This window comes from Podarcis erhardii (genome assembly GCF_964252035.2).
Source record: "Podarcis erhardii genome assembly, chromosome: 12".
Lineage (NCBI taxonomy): Eukaryota > Metazoa > Chordata > Lepidosauria > Squamata > Lacertidae > Podarcis > Podarcis erhardii.
In genome coordinates this window covers 17,896,829-17,910,126 of record NC_138513.1, presented here as the reverse complement: position 1 = coordinate 17,910,126, position 13,298 = coordinate 17,896,829, and the positions used below count along the sequence as shown (strand labels likewise).

Below are 13,298 nucleotides of genomic sequence, written 5' to 3'. Positions count from 1 at the left end.
ACAGTCATTGAAACCCTCAGCTTCTTCTGAAAGTTCTATGTCAATAAACGATGGGGGGGTGAAGATGCTTCTTCAGGTATACTGGGCTGAGGCTCTTTTGGGCATTAAAAGTCAGCACCAACACTTTGAATTGTGCTTGGAAACATACTGGAAGCCAATGAAGGTCTTTCAAGACCGGTGTTATATGGCCTTGGCGGCCACTCCCAGTCTAGCTACTGCATTCTGGGTTAGTTGTAGTTTCCAGGTCACTGCATCCCTCTTGATTCATGGCTGCTTGAGGTCCTTCACTGCATTTTTATGGAACACACACACACACACACACACACACACACACACAGTGGTACCTCGGGTTACATACGCTTCAGGTTACATACGCTTCAGGTTACAGACTCCACTAACCCAGAAATAGTGCTTCAGGTTAAGAACTTTGCTTCAGGATAAGAACAGAAATCGTGCTCCAGCGGCGCAGCAGCAGCAGGAGGCCCCATTAGCTAAAGTGGTGCTTCAGGTTAAGAACAGTTTCAGGTTAAGAACGGACCTCTGGAACAAATTAAGTACTTAACCTGAGGTACCACTGTATATATAATGTCCTCTGTGGCCTTTTAACTCTTTTCTACGGCTTTGCCTGAGCAAATGGATAATAAAGTGTTACACAAAGCAACAATTCCAGTTGTCAGCTGCACCCCGGCTATGGATTCTGCTCACCAGGGGGGGCGTTGAATGAAATACAGCACAGTCAGACTGGCTGTCCCCTCCCCCTCCCCACTCCTTCCCACCCTCCTCTTTCTCTCACGGAGTGATTTCACCTTATTACCTGATAAATGGAGCTTTCTGTATCAGCAGCCTGGTAAGGATTTCAAAAGGGGAAGTTGGGATTTATGATTATTGAATGCCGAAGGAGAGCAATGAAGCACAGGAGCTATTTCTGATGAGCCATGCCAGCTTTTGATCACTGTTGCTATCAATGCCAGGAATAATGGCCTAGATGTCCTAGCAGAGGATGCATTTCTTGATGACTTCAGTGGAAACTTTTCAGCGGGGGTGGGTGGGGGAAGGACACACCAAATAAGAGTGGAATCCATATTCAGTTTTTCTTAATTCAGGTCTGGGGGCCAAATGAAGACTTCCAGCCCTCTCTGTCTGGCCATTTGGATTCCTCCAAGGCATCACCCACTCCCTGGCCCCACTTTGTCCCCCTCCCCTTAAGCGCCCATTTGTGGTTGGAATTTGACCTTGAACTATGAGAAACAAGTCCCCCATGAGCCTCATCTGTGTGTGTGTGTCTGCAAAAATATCTGAGTTTTGTGCGGTTGGATAAACCGCTACAGTGTGATCTAGTGGTAGACCTGGGAAAAGTGGGTTCAGATCGCCACTCTGCCATGAAACTCACTGACCTTGGGCCAGTCATTGCCTCTCAACCTAACCTACCTCACAGGGTTGTTGTGAGGAGTCCTTTGAGGGGGAAAAAGAGGGATAGAAATTAAATAATTACATCTTTGTATAGCTGGAAATAAGCCCAGATATTACAGCAATGTCTTTAGTCTCTAGTAATTTCTCATCCCATGGAAGTCAAACAGGCAAAGGTGCTGACATTGGAACTTCTCACTGATGAGATAAGTCTTTAAACATGGTAGTATAGATTTCTACTGTTCAGGATACTAGCCACTCTCCTCCAACAGTTCCTAAGTAGACAATGGCTTCTCATCATCAGGCTAGTTTGAGAGTGTCCCCTTAGGGGGTTTTCCCCCTAAAGATTTTTTTACTTCCGCCAACCTTGGAGTTTCCTTGAGCCTATTGATAACTCCCTGTTGTGCATGGGTGCTTCTGCTAGCCATTGTTGCTGCAATGGCCCTCTCACCCTGAACACTGGAAATAGAGGGAATATTTCCCTGCTGTGAATGGGTATTACAGGTTACTATTTGCTCTCTGAGAGCTTAGGGTAGAAAGAGGTAGATTAATTAAAGCACCATATATCTAGGATCTTTTCATTCCAAAGTAACTTTTAATTTTTTTTTTTTGCTGTGCTTAATACTGTTTTAGTCTCCTTTTGGCAGAAAATCATGATTCACTAATGGCACCCTCTCCGTCAAATGTTGTACAACTACATTGACATGATTAATATTTGAACAAGCCCTAATAGCACTTTGCACAGAGTTCAGAAATGCTGCCGAGACTTTCCAAGGAGCTAAACTTTCCAACTCCAGCCTCCAGAGAGCAGTGTTCGTGCTTATAGTAAAAATAATGCATTAGTGGGCAGTTTTTCTTCTCTGAATGCAATACGTTTGGATCTGTGAGTTTAAGACTCGGGGATTGAGAACAGATCTATATGTTAAGTGTAGAAACATACATTATTTTGGATTTGGGTTTTACTTTTGCCAAGCAGCCTGCACTGTTTTGCATTCCAAGAGACCTGAATTTGTCTATGGAGATGAACTGGCATCTACTGCAATTAACCTTATTTAATGGCCTGTGAGTTTGGGGTTGCAATCCATCAACTGGGAATACTAGGCATTCTGTGTATGTGTGTGTGCTATTTTAATCAGGACTGCAGCATATAGGGATGGCAGGTTTAATCTTTCCTTCTCCAGCTGTGATCCTATGCTATAATTAGCCTTGCCAGGGGTGGGGGGAAGAAGCTCCCTTTGGTGCCAATGGGAGCTTTCCCCATACAATTTATTTTTATTTTATTATTTCCATTTCTGGCCTACTTTGCATCAGCTGCGTTCCCAGGACAGGCTACAACAATGAGTCAATCAATCAATCAATCAATCAATCAGTCAAATGATTATTAGAGACAGCTTACCATTAAACTTCTGTTTTGTAAAAGGTTTTCTTACAATCAATCAGGATATGCATTTAGTTAAATAAACAAAGCAAAGCAAAGTACAAAATATAAAGCAATACAAAATCTCAGCCTCAGTGGAATTAATGATTAATGATTAAAGCTGACAAACTAGGAACTGACAGAGGGACAACAATGAGGGATTGAGAAGTGCTATATATAGAATGCCCCCAAAAGCAGAATCCAGCAGATGATTGGGTTTGACCCTCTAATTATATACTGGATGGGAGATTTGTCAGAGCTCCCTTCGGGAGAGGTGCTGTGCTTGGAACCACTTTAGAGTTTGAAACATTCTCTCATCTGTTCTCCTACTGTAGATTTTATCAAGAGGTTTGCGAATGCCTCACTTATCCCCTTGTGAGGTGGTTTCCTGGTTGAACCTTAGAAATCCTTTTGAGTATCTTCCTTGAGGGAACGAATAAATCTATTATGAAGCACGTGGCAATGCATCTGAACGTTGTAAACTCTCTGAATGATAGAAGATCTAGGACAGACAAAAGAAATTACTTCTTCATACAGTTCAGGAGCGATGGAATTCGCTCACACAGGAGGCAGTGACGACTACCATCTTTGATGGTGTTAAAATTGGATTACACAAATTCATGGAAAAGTGGACTATCAAGGACTGCAAGCCATGATGGCTAGCTTCTGCCTCCACTGTCAGAGCCAGTATGCTGATTATCTGTTGGTGGGAATCACAAGAAAGCACTGTTTGCCCACAGATTACGCTTGTGGGATTCCCATGGGCATATGGGTGGCCTTTTAATTCCTTACTGCTTGTGTTTATGTCAATCCTGCCAACATGTTTAATTGTTTACAATTTGTTTTCATGTATTCAGTAATTCCCCCCATTCTAGTAAAAAATGGCTCTCTTTTTGATCTTTTAAACTTCCAGTGAGTTTCGCCATCTCTGCATATTCCATCAGTTTTAATTGCCAATTGTCTCTTTTTTTTTGGAGCCAGTTTCTCTTTCCAATTTTGGGCATATATCATTCAAGCAGCTGTGGTTGCATACATGAATAGTTTTTTTTCTGGCCTTTTGGCACCTCTTCTCCCAGTATTCCTAAAATAAAAGCTTCTGGTTTCTTAACAAAAGTTATTTTCAACATTTTTTCCCCCCAATTCATTATAAATCATTTCCCAGAAAATATGCATATTTGTGGCAGGTGAAGCATCCATGATACAGGGCTCTTCAGAATGCCTTTGGGTGCTGTAGACTCCTCCAAGTCTTTAGCTGGAGTGGGTTTCTTCATCTGAATAGGTCCCTCCAGGTTCTGGGTTGGACAAGGTCCGGACACTTAGAACCATAGAATCATAGAATCAAAGAGTTGGAAGAGACCACAAGGGCCATCGAGCCCAACCCCCTGCCAAGCAGGAAACACCATCAGAGCACTCCTGACATATGGTTGTCAAGCCTCTGCTTAAAGACCTCCAAAGAAGGAGACTCCACCACACTCCTTGGCAGCAAATTCCACTGTTGAACAGCTCTTACTGTCAGGAAGTTCTTCCTAATGTTTAGGTGGAATCTTCTTTCTTGTAGTTTGGAACCATGGCTCCGTGTCCGTTTCTCTGGAGCAGCAGAAAACAACCTTTCTCCCTCCTCTATGTGACATCCTTTTATATATTTGAACATGGCTCTCATATCACCCCTTAACCTCCTCTTCTCCAGGCTAAACATGCCCAGCTCCCTTAGCCGTTCCTCGTAAGGCATCGTTTCCAGGCCTTTGACCATTTTGGTTGCCCTCCTCTGGACACGTTCCAGTTTGTCAGTGTCCTTCTTGAACTGTGGTGCCCAGAACTGGACACAGTACTCCAGGTGAGGTCTGACCAGAGCAGAATACAGTGGCACTATTACTTCCCTTGATCTAGATGCTATACTCCTATTGATGCAGCCCAGAATTGCATTGGCTTTTTTAGCTGCCGCATCACACTGTTGGCTCATGTCAAGCTTGTGGTCAACCAAGACTCCTAGATCCTTTGCACATGTACTGCTCTCAAGCCAGGTGTCACCCATCTTGTATTTGTGCCTCTCATTTTTTTTGCCCAAGTGCAATACTTTACATTTCTCCCTGTTAAAATTCATCTTGTTTGTTTGGGCCCAGTTCTCTAATCTGTCAAGGTCGTTTTGAAGTGTGATCCTGTCCTCTGGGGTGTTAGCCACCCCTCCCAGTTTGGTGTCATCTGCAAATTTGATCAGGATGCCCTTGAGTCCATCATCCAAGTCATTGATAAAGATGTTGAATAAGACCGGGCCCAAGACAGAACCCTGTGGCACCCCACTAGTCACTCTTCTCCAGGATGAAGAGGAACCATTGATGAGCACCCTTTGGGTTCGGTCAGTCAGCCAGTTACAAATCCACTGAGTGGTAGCATAGTCAAGTCCACATTTTACCAGCTTCTTTACAAGAATATCATGGGGCACCTTGTCAAATGCCCCACTTGGCCATATGGATTCCCAGTGGCCGCAGCACACAATCAAATTCAAAGTGAAGACACTTAAGATAGAACAGAATGACACTAGGTGATGAGTGAATTGAAGCATCTTTTTGATAGGTAGCTAGAGGAGATGGTAGCTTGTTTTCATCACAGAGAATAAGAAAGCAGGTAAGTTCTGTTGCTATCACCACAAGGGATTCATGGTTTTAAAGGAGTTTTTGTCTGATCCCTGAGTTAATGACATCCCCAAAGTCCAGAGCTGAGCTGGAATCAAAATAATAAATCACTAGTCTTGTTGGTTCCTATTTAAAGAATGGGAGAGATGTTCCTTCTTTTGAACCGTTGGGAATAATCCAAGTGGAGGTTGTTCACACACGGCCCAGGCACAGGTGGATAATGTGTACTTTAGCTTACTATAAAAAGATTGTGAATCACTTTTGCAGAAGTGGATAGCTACAATATAGCCTAGCTTATATTTTACTCTGCCTAGACCAGTGGTTTTCATACTGTATTCCTAGGGGTGAGAGAAAGAAGAAGGGGAGCTGGGACAGAGCAGACACAAATGTCCTTAATAAGCAGATTGGCCTGAGTTACTGATATATATTTTTTGCAAATTGCTGCTGCAGAGTAGTGATGCCTATGTTCTAGGGTCCAGTCTCAAATTTCACAGGACAAAGGAAATACTGAAGAAGAATGGATGGCAACTTGCAAGAACTCTAGGTTCCAGCTTAGAGTATACTCCAAAATTCCCTGCAACATGTTAGTATTTTTTAGCACACAAATCAATCCACATGGAAGTGCTATTGACAGTGCATAGGCACTGACCTTCAGATCACATAGTGCTTTGAGAAAGAAGAGGATAAGATTCAGGCTATACCCCCCCCCAAGAGTACCTTCTTCTGTGCCCCCCAAGACCCCTACCACTACCCTCAGATTCAAAGGGTGAGTCCTCAGCAATTCCTCCATCTTTAGACCATGAATGGTCAACCTGTGGCTCTCCAGCTGTTGTTGACTTTCATCCCCAGCCAGGATGGGCAATGTCCAGGGATAATCCAGCAAAATATAGAGAGCTATGAGATGGATAGTCATCCCATCTTATACCTCACAGAAGGATACAGAATCAAACAAGGATATAGGCACTTCCTTCAAGGAGGTGGAACCTAATGCAGAACAGGCTTTGCTTGCCTTCATAAAGGTTCAGCTTGCTTCAGTTTCCTATTGGGTCAAGAACTTTGCATCAAGATGCATCTTTGTGTTAAGAGCTATGTTCCTGATTTCTGGTTTGGTCTGCCTGGTAGAAACTTCACTGGAGTGTGTCCATTGCAAGGCTCAAATCTCCGCAAAATAACACAGATGGCTGAAAGTTTGAAAATCATTGCTCTAGTGTTTAGCTAACTCAAGGGTAGAATAATGATTTATGTTCAGTTCACAACTTGATCATTCAGTGTGGAAGCTCTTCTAGATTTCTCTCTCTCTCTCTCTCTCTCTCTCTCTCCAGTGAGCTAAATTCAAAATGTAAGACCCTTGATTCTGTTCATATATGGTTTTCAGGCATTCAGGAAATTTTCTTATCTTAGAGGTGAAGTGGTTAACCTCAAGGTGAAGTGGACAAATGTAATTCCAAGCTGTGAAATTTAAAAAATAAATAAATCTGGATATCAGCATTCTCTAGCATTATTGTAGATATGAAGAGGATAAACAGATGGAAGCTAACAGAAAGTAATTAAAAAGTAATTAACCTCTCCAAGAATTAAAGCAATAAAAAAATCTCCCAATAAAAAACAGTGCAGGTGTGCTAGCAACGGGGTGACATGCTTTTGATACCTGGCTCTAGTTCACAACCAGGCGTGTTTCAAAGCACTGTTCCCCTGGGACATTGTGGGAGATTTAAATGGTGGTCTCCAGGCTCAGCTTGTTCCAACCAGAACACAGCTGTTTCCCATTGTTGCTCTTACCAGGTAAGCTCATCAAAGCTGGGGCTTCTTCCAACATTAAGGAGCCCTCTCTTAAGAGAGGGTCCACCAGAGAACACCCCTACCTGGAGCTCGCCCTGCTGCCCACTCCAGCTAGCCTTGCATGGATCCAGCCACTGGCAGCCAATGCTATTTAAAGAGGGACAGAATTAGAGTTTTGTGAGAGATGTCAGAATCTCCCCCACTGGGTTCCTTATCCTCCTTAAATCTAAACACATCCTTAGCATAAGGGCCATGGGAATAGGGACTGTCATTTGTTGACTCTAACAACCATTTCCTGGAGGGGTAGCCAGCTTAGATAAGCTGGTCCACACAGCCCAACTCCCCTGTGGTTGCTTTTTATTGTGGTGACATAGAAAATAGGCCTGCATATCAAATGCCAAAGCTATGTAGCACGGCTAAAATAAATCAGCATTTATAATAGGGGAAACTAGGTTTCTAGGTTATTGTGAGGAAGCAAGAATTCTTGGAACAGAAAAATGTATGGAGTGTTTCGTCTCTGCTTGCTCTTCTTTCCCACCAGAATGACTATTCTCTTGTGCCTTCAGACTTGTCTTTTAAAAGGCCACCTGTAATTTCTGCCCTCATAAGCACACAATACAGTGGTACCTCGGGTTAAGAACTTAATTCGTTCTGGAGGTCCGTTCTTAACCTGAAACTGTTCTTAACCTGAGGTACCACTTTAGCTAATGGAGCCTCCCACTGCCGCTGCCACACAATTTCTGTTCTCATCCTGAACCAAAGTTCTTAACCCGAGGTACAATTTCTGGGTTAGCAGAGTCTGTAAGCTGAAGCAGCTGTAACCTGAGGTACCGCTGTACTTAGCCAAACCATGGCTCACTATCTAGGTGCTGTGGATGGGCTACCGCAAGACCCCGTCCTCTCTTCCTTCTTATTGTTCTTTACCTTAAAATCAGACTTGGACCATGCAGGCTGGGGCCCTTCCAGTAGAGGATTGAATTCTGTAAAGCAAGGCACAAGGCTACTCTGCCTTCAGAGGTTTGGTGACCCAAGGACAGTGCCCTTTTATGATGCCCTCCCCCAGCTACAGAACAACTTCCTGAAGCATGTTTGCCCAGCAGCTACTTAAATTTAGGCACCAGACAAATGCTGCTTCATTTGCTTGGTCTTTTAATGGGGGGAGAAAATGCTTTTCTGCATCTGATTTCAACTGGCTAATTTGCTTTGCATTCAGTTCTTGCTGTATTGTTTTAATCTGTTGTAAACTGCCCAGCATATCATTTGATCCCTTGTTCCATACACATCCATTCCTGTTCCACTGGCCACCTTCACATTCATATTCCTGCATTCCACCTCCTCCTTCTCCACTGAACACAACTGAGGCAGGTTCCCAGGCCCATTCTGGTCCAGCCATAGCAGCTGCACACCTGCAACAGTTTCTATGCCTATATTTTGCCTTACATTGTATTTAGCTTTGAGAATGATGCTATTTATCTGATGTAAGTTAGAAGGAAGGGAAGAAAACCTTACTGTATTGATTTTTATTCAGGATTTCTTTTGTGTGTGTGTTCCAAGTTGAAATTCACTTGAACTACATGATTACATGATTATGCATTTAAAGTGCTGTTAATCTAGAAGGAGGCTTTCAGAACACTTCCTCATTATTTAGAGATGCAGTGGCAGGATTGAAATGATTATGTTTGAACCAATGCAATTCTGCCTCTTCCTTAGATCATTTTACTGACTGTATTTGTTGTAATTCCTGATGATGGCACTGTTTTGTGTATGAGAATGTTGTCATTTTCGATTCCCAGTTTGTGTCCATTTATACTCATGTATGCAGACTGACCTGCTTCCCCTGTGCTGGCTGCAAAAGGGCATTGCTGGCAAGGGATGACATATACCACTTTAGAGAATGAGCAGGGGTTTATTTAATTACAAATAGCTGATAACACTGGATCCAGTAATAGCTCTGTAAGAGAATAAATGGACGCAAATCTGTCATAAAAAGTGCCAGCATCCATAAATCAGGACATACTGCTGCTGACTTCAAAGCCAACATATTTCAACGAAAAGGCTTCAAAAGGAAGCTATAATATGAAATTGCTGAATTAGAATTTAGCAATAGATTTGCTTCTGCTTAGTTCTTACTTAATTGTGACTCTGGGTTGTGACTCTGGGTTTCTTTCCCATCACATATGTTAAATTAGGACCGCACAGCCAATAAGTCAGGGCTACCACGGTGACTGCTGTTATGAATGGATCATTCTCTTGTTACCTCTATCTTGGGTTCTGTGCAGAAATGTTACAGACTTGCTGTTATTTCATGGGCTTGTTTTTGTTTTCTCCACTTGTCTGTTTTGAGCCAGTGGAGCTCAAGTATGACCTGGAAGGCAGAGGGGTCCAGCCAGCACTCTCTGGGATAGTAATGAAAATTTGAGAAAACGAGGAACTCAGTTTGATATCTGCAAGCAGAGATGGGAAGGTGTCTATGGTCAAGAAGGCCAGAGACAAGACTTTCAGTACCATGGACAGATCACTGGGTGCATTTGCTCTGCCTGCTGCTGGCTGTTGCAATTGAAAACACCTGGAGGTCATCCACTGGTTGAAGGTTGCTCTAATTCAGGGGTCGTCAACCTAACGCCATGGGCCACAAGCGGCCCACGGGGGTCGTTTAACCAGCCCACGAGCCACCCCCAAACCGAGCTGCCCGCTCAGTGAGTCCCCGTCTGTTGCACTAAACCGGCGTGGCACAGGAACTCACGTCTGTGACGCCGAAAATCGTGTTTGCGCAGATGCCAACGCCAGAAATCATACACGCTCACGCACACACGCGATCTAGCCCACAGAGGGATCTCTGCTGGATTGAACCGGCCCAGGCGAGGTAAACCTTGCCGACCCCTGCTCTAATTAATTCCTCTTCTCCCAGGCCTTGACCATCCTTCCTATGCTCCACCCACCATTGCTGAGGAATGAATATCATTAAAAGGAAAAGCAAAATAAAAAAATTCCTATCTGATTGGCAGATAGCTGTGATGAGCCTGTTGACGACTCTTAACGACTGCAATAGGTCTTACAGGAAAAAGCAAGGGATGAGAAGGTGAAAAATGGCTTTGTCATGTATAATGAGATAAGAATCCAATGTCTTTGTTCAGACCAGGTCTCTCCATGGTTTTAAGTTTGGTAATAAGTTGCAATTCAGCAGCTTCTCTTTCCAGTCTATTTCTGAAATTCCTTTGTAATACAACAGCTACTTTGAGATCTTGTATAGAATGTCCTGGGAGATTGAAGTGTTCTCCTACTGGTTTCTCTGTCTTGTGATTCCTGATGTCAGATTTAAGACCTATTGCAGTCGTTAAGAGTCGTCAACAGGCTCATCACAGCTATCTGCCAATCACCCAATCCCACCACCCTTCTGAGTAATACCCCTCCCCACCTTCTCACTATATAGAAGGGTCTGGTGACTTCTGTTTCAGTGTATCTGAAGAAGTGTGCATGCACACGAAAGCTCATACCAAGAACTAACTTAGTTGGTCTTTAAGGTGCTACTGGAAGGAATTTTTTTATTTTGCTTTGACTATGGCAGACCAACACGGCTACCTATCTGTAATTAAAAGGAAAGCCGTCTGACCCATAGCCCAGAAATTGGGTGCTTTTCCTTTTCTTCCTGCCTGGTATGTCATCTGCACCAGTGAGCAGGTATTGGTGAGCAATTGGTGTCTTGCATGATGGAACTTCATTCTCCAGGTTGTTCAGTCTAAGGAGGAACTGCCTGTAGGGGCGCTGGTGCAAAGCCTCAGGAGCAGGTCACTAGTCTTGGTCTCAAGTTCAAGGACTCAGTTTTGTTCCTCAGCCAGTTCTTTCCCCTCTTTATTTGAGTTCTAACTCCTGCTGTGTTCCAGGACACTGCTGTCTCTTAGCTTTTAAGGTGTCATAAGATTCTTCACTGTTTCTGAAATGGATTAACAAGGCTGCCTCTCTGGATAGATTCAATTTATATTCCTGAAGTAGCCCAGGCAGTTGGGGAGGCTGAAACTAGCACAGTAGATGTGTTTGCATGAAAACTACTGATGTTAAGTTGCAATTGGCAGGCTTAATCTGGCTGTTTGGATGGATGCCCCTTAACTTTTTAACTGAGCTTTAAATTGAATATGTCAGTCGAAGAATCTTGCAGCTGAGGTTAATAGGGAAATATGATTTTTGAAGCACTGGATGCATAGACGGCATTGTCAGGCTTCTTGCCCCAAATAATTTAATCACTAATCATTGGTCCATGAGTTGATAATTTGTTTCCTTCAAGCTCATGTATGTACTTTGAATATGTAGCCAGAAAGCTGATTAATTTTAACAATACAAAATAGCCTGCCCAGAATGCCTGGCATCCCATTATTCATTTTCTTCTCTCTTTGCAGTGATGAATCACATTGATTAAAGTTAACCAAGCTGAACCACCAACAATCTATCTGTAGGCTTGTCTTCATGTGTGACCTTTCTTTCATAAGGAGGTGACTTGATAGGGTGTATGTGTGAAATCTGGGCAGCCTGAGATCCTTAAGCTGTGAAACTGCAACGTGTTTAGACCAACCCAACAACCCAGCAGCAAGCTTTTTGATTAAGAGCCTGCCTCATTGCTCTTGAGCCCTTGAAGGCATCTCTGCTTCGTGGTCTAGAGCATGGCAGTCCCGTGTTTCCAGCGCGCAGCCTGGAGGTGAGCCAATCCGCCTGGAGTTAAAGAGATTTAAGGCCCAGCGCAGCTGTGGCAGGTGAAGGCTGCGAAGGAACCCCAGCTCTCCTCTCTCTCCTCGAAAAGGGGGAAAGAAAACTGCCCTCAGAGAAGGATCAGTCGGGTTCTAGGAATGGGCGCAAGTGCCAGGTCGCAAGTGGAACCAGAGAAGAGCAGGCTCGGGAATAGGGAACAGGTGAAGAGCCCTCCTCATTGTGACGCGCTGATTTATGATATTGAAAAATATTTGCTTTAAAACATACATGGAAGATGCTTTTTTCCACTGTAAATCATTTTGAGGTGCAGCATGGGAAGCAATTCATTGATGATGATGATGATGATGATGATGATGATGTTGTATATCACTTATCAATGTGGAACACCAGTGAATGTGGGTTATCCCATTATATTGTTTCATTTTACCATTATGTATAAAGTTAGACTGCCCTCAGGTTGCTCCCTTTTGGTCATGTTTATCTGAAACTGGAGATCGGTTGTCCAACTCAACTATTTTACTGTAAATCTCCATTTTCTGTGCTGGGATTCGCTACCTCATTTTTGTCTCTGCGACCACAGAAAGTGTCATAAAGCTATTATCCACAGGTGGCTGTGACTTCACAAGTAGATATATATGCATAGATATGTTGTTCCAGTTAAATATTCATGGCCTGCATGGTAATTAGAGCCTGCTGTGATGCTTATTGTAACATTGGTCTGCTAATACTGATAAATCTAAATGACGGGAATAGCCTGGTTTTTTACTTTAAATAATTTCATTTTTATGCCAGCCTGCATATGTTGTTGTTTTGAGGCAGTTCAGCTGTGTGATGTTAATACAAAGTATTCGTGCAGTGAAGATGCCCTGGCCTAGAATCACAGAACGTGGGAGTTGGAAGGGATGTTTGGAGGTCGCCTAGTTAGACCACTTCCCTCAGTGCAGGGATTTACAATCTTCCCCCTGACTGTCCAGCTTCTGCTTTGAATACCTCCAGTGAAGGCGAGCCCAAGGCATTCAGTCCCACTGCTGGATAGCTGCTATTTTTGTCACTGCTACGATCACTGCCACAGCTACATTAATTACCGTATTTTTTGCTCTATAAGACTCACTTTTTCCCTCCTAAAAAGTAAGGGGAAATGTGTGTGCGTCCTATGGAGCGAATGCAGGCTGCGCAGCTATCTCAGAAGCCAGAACAGCAAGAGGGATTGCTGCTTTCACTGTGCAGCGATCCCTCTTGCTGTTCTGGCTTCTGAGATTCAGAATATTTTTTTTCTTGTTTTCCTCCTCCAAAAACTAGGTGCATCTTGTGGTCTGGTGCGTCTTATAGAGTGAAAAATACGGTATCTTATCGTTCACCAGCAGGTT

General features: G+C 43.4%; 1 protein-coding gene across 1 annotated transcript in view; it reads left to right on the top strand.

The window, feature by feature from the left end:
- The window catches only part of GPR158 (G protein-coupled receptor 158), a 124,807-nt gene that overhangs the window by 47,201 nt on the left and 64,308 nt on the right, over positions 1–13,298 (top strand). The window lies entirely within an intron of this gene.